The sequence below is a fragment of the Amblyomma maculatum genome, chromosome 5, assembly GCF_055883805.1.
Source record: "Amblyomma maculatum isolate TAMU_Amacu chromosome 5, ASM5588380v1, whole genome shotgun sequence".
Classification (NCBI taxonomy): domain Eukaryota; kingdom Metazoa; phylum Arthropoda; class Arachnida; order Ixodida; family Ixodidae; genus Amblyomma; species Amblyomma maculatum.
In genome coordinates, this window is record NC_139348.1 from 41,355,831 (window position 1) to 41,360,059 (window position 4,229).

At 36.9% G+C, this 4,229-nt stretch overlaps 1 long non-coding RNA gene across 1 annotated transcript; it reads left to right on the top strand.

Annotated features, from left to right (window-relative positions):
• Positions 1-455: 455 nt before the first annotated feature.
• LOC146188138 (uncharacterized) lies at positions 456-3,497 on the top strand. Its single transcript, XR_014707175.1, has 2 exons — positions 456-569; positions 3,386-3,497. It is a non-coding gene; the product is annotated as an uncharacterized LOC146188138 (long non-coding RNA).
• The last annotated feature ends 732 nt before the right edge of the window (positions 3,498-4,229 follow it).

A 4,229-nucleotide genomic window follows, 5' to 3' on the forward strand; every position in this document is an offset into this window, starting at 1 on the left:
TAATATTTTTCATTTGGGGATTTGCTATAGTTTCTACTCAGCTATTTCCATTCTGAACTTTTCAGCCTCCTGACCCATAGAAAGGAGGCTATGCCTGACCAATAACAATACATTCTTTTCCTTCTGTAGTTTCTGTTGTCAGACGTTGTGTTATACTCATTACTACAATTCACTGGTACTGAGACATTCCCTCATTGAAGTTAATGTGTATTGTCATTGTGCTAGCAGTTTGTCATAAATCTGCTATTCTAGTTTATTTAAACAGTTATTTCGACTGTAAAGAGGTGGCAGATATTGTTACAGATATATCTAGGAACAGGAGTTGTAGCTTTTATGCTCATTGTCAAAATATTTGAGTCATTGTTTTGGCATGTGTGGTGCCATTATTTTTTGTGCTATAGTTATGTATGTACTAGTTACGAGTATCATGCTAATGTTATGAATGATACCTTTGCTGCAGCGTACCTGCCAGTAGGAGGAATACGGTGTAGAAGTGCTGTTACTCCTGCTTCTAAAGATCAACCTGCTTTCTTCAGCGCTGGACGACTACTTACGGCAAGATTTGTGTGGTATGTATTTTTCGACATAGCTGTGGCATTGTGGTCTGTTCATTGTTGCTTTATGTCTATCAAAGAGCATATTTTTCTATGCTGAGGAGCAATAGCCCTGGCATTACATTGATTTTGGAACCATTCAGTGCTATTGAGCAAGTTAGCAAGGGAGGAATTTTTTCAGTATGTAATCGATCTGAACATGTTGACTTCTTTTTATTAAGTGAGCTGTTAATGTGTGCCTCTTTTCTTTTTTTCTTCAAAACCTAATATTTAAATTGTTTGCACTTGGTTCTCAGCAGTAAGGTTATGTTCTTTGATGGGTGTAATTTTCAACAACTCACATGCTCTTATGTTGCTAGGTATGTCCACAATAGAATGAAACTAAAAATGAAGTACTGCAGGTGATATGTAATGGACGGTATTTTAGCACTTTCAGTTTTATTGTTTCTTTTGTGTTCTTTATATTGTTTTGTGCCATTTGTACTCAGCGTATTTTCCTTGTGTTCCACCACTACCATTTAACAAATATATATATATATATATATATATATATATATATATATATATATATATATATATATATATATATATATATATATATATATGCCCCCACCCCTTATGTCATGTCTATGGGCCTATAAAGGGAGAATGAATGAAATGAAATTTGCAGTACAATTAGAACTGGATTGTGCAGCACAGTGGACATGTCTGTGGTAGAGGATAATGGTTGAATGGCTAATCAACCAAAATTAACTTAACTTTTGCATTTTAATTTTAGGGGACAGTATTATATACCAGAAATGAGGGTCCCCGATATTATAGGTGAGCCCAGTTCTTAAATTTTCTTAAAGAGCAATGTAGTTCAGAATATTGAACAAGGAAAGGCATATTTGAAAACTATTGTCTTGCTTTCCCACATTGCATGTAAAAAATGTTGCTGCACTTGGTATTGTTGCCAGAATCATGTTAGCTTCTTCTGCATCATCAAAAACACAAAATATGTCTATATTATCTGAATAAGAAATGTCAGCAACACCCTTTTTTAGTTATGTAATGTGGAAAAACGAACTTACAAAGCTTTTAAAGGAATATTTTTGATGCTCATTATGTTAGACCACATAGATGATTAGGAGGGTTTTAGGCCTAGGCTCACTAATAGCCTTCAATTTTGCAGTTTTCATATTGCCTCTTATAAAAGAAAAGAATAGATAATTAAGTCCAATCCTGAAGCTGTACCAGGTAGCTAAAGTCCACATTGCTGCACAACCCACCGGCAGAGACTGCACGGGTGTCTCTTCATAGTTTATGATTTGCAATCTGTACAGGTAAAGAACATAATCTTCGAGAAATTTGTTGTAAACACTTATTAATAATCATTCTTGTATAATATTGGTCAGCATTTACAATTTCATTAGTTAGGCATCTAAAGAGATAAGCAGTGGACAGTTCTGGCAAATTGCAGTTTATGAGAAATTTTATTCCTGCTGCATGTGCTGCGAGCATTACATGAAGCAGCAATACATAGAATCTCAAGCTTTGTGGTTTGTTCAAGGAATTATAGGGGTTTGAAGTGTATTGTTTTTTGCCTCCTGAGCAAGATAATGTAGTTTTGAAGTGAAACGGCAGTCTTGAGAAGTTTTTGGCATCGGCATAAGCTGATGTGTGGTGTGAAACTAGCAATGAACTTATGTAAAAGTTGCATTTTATTGCCATGCTTTACATAATTCTGCATCTGTGACATCACTGCAGTAATGCACATGTGCAGAAGGTGCTTTGGATGTGCCTTGCTATCATTGCTCTTTTAGCATGAAATGTTCCATCTTTCAGAAGTGGTATCCCGCATTTTATAAGGCATAGTCTCTGTGGTATATTCATGCCTTTTTCCAGGAATGTAAACGCCACTAAAGGCAGAAACAATAGAATGGCCTTAGACATGCCCCTGCAGGAGCAAGCTCTGCAGGAACAAGCTTCATTCGTTATATTCATGAGAAATGACAACGAATGCAAGAACAAAAGAACCTCCCCCCCCCCCCCCAAAAAAAAAAAGGAAGAGATTTGCAGTTGTCACTTGTGATGGATGATCAGATGACTAAAGACAGTGTAGTCTCAGGAAAACATTAACACCATAGGGAACATAAGATAATGTCATGAAGGACCAGAGACAGTGTTTTCTAAGAGGGTGAGACCATAGTGACTAGAAACAAGACCACTAGTATGGTCAGGTGTGAAAGCAAACTATAATGTTTGGGTGTTGGAGTGGAAACCAGCAAACAACAAAGGTGAAAGTGAAGGTGATAAAACAAAGTTTAACATAAAAAGCTAATGATAAAAAAAAGGAGAACTGCACATATGAACGAGTAGAGGGAGGGGTTTTTTAAATCACATCTTTTGCCTTTATTAGGCTAGCTTCTATTTTATCAATATGTTTTCATTCATATTTCTTTAAATGACCCTCTGGGTAGTCCAACATCAGTGATGCCTATGGCTTGACCCTGCTCCTAACAAGAATATGTCTCATTGTATATTGTGTCTTATTGAGCATATTGTCAATTTTTTCTGAGATTGCAATGTGCTAGTTGTCTATGTGTGTGTTAGTGGCACAGGTAAAGCTCAGATTTGGAGAATTTTCATTGATCTATATATTGTGTGAGTTCACAATTCTTATTATATAAACACTTGGAAGCCTGTACTGGTGCACTATTGCCATCTGTCTTCCTTTTTACTTGCCCTTTGTGCAGTGTTATTTTTATATGTGAGTTAATTACTCCATAAGCATGTTTTGTGAGACTTTCTTCATGAGTAACCGATTACAATTTCTCTTTTCTATGCAGGTCAAATACGTGGTACATCCCTGCCCTGACTGTGCGGAGAAGATTATCCAGTCCCTTGCTGCAACTTCGGTGTATAATGAGGTGAAATAAACACCATGGTATGTTATCTTAACCGATTGTTCTGTAAATTCTTTTTTGTTCACTCTGCAACACAACTTACGGCTTGAGCACAACATGACACAGCCTGCCTCACCTGAAACATTGCTCACTGTCACACTCCAGACGACACAAAGATATTGCAATGTTTCAACATAATCTTTCCTTCCAGAAAATCTTGAAATGTATTGGTTAGCTTTATTCCTGCTTCCAGTGACCAAGTTTACGATGCAGATTGGTAATAGTACTCTTGTGTGGATAGCATGTATATACCACAAGATGATGCTTAGATACCCTATGTAATATGGCATTACTTTAAACTGCTTGGAGGGCAACGTTATCCTTCTCCTGGTGGTATAAGCTTGCGCCATAAAGGTGCAAAACTTTGTGCTCTTTGTCGTAATATAAATTTATACTCTAAAATGGTAACTTTACACCTGTACATACAGGATAAGTTTACGTTGTCAAGGTGCAAACTTGCACCTTTGATGCAAGGGTATGCTTATGCCATCGACAGACTAAAACATAAGCCTTTATGAAAGGTGCAACGTTATGCCTAGGTAGAATACAGTTACACTGCTTGTGAAGGTGCAAGTTTATAAATACTTAGTCTTCAAGACACAGCGTAACCTTACCCCAAAATGGTGTTAGCTCAGCGACAAGCAGTTTACCCCCCAAAAAGACTAAGATCACACCTTTTTTTTTAGAGTGTACTCTCGATGTTCAGATTTCAGCCGGCCAACACATC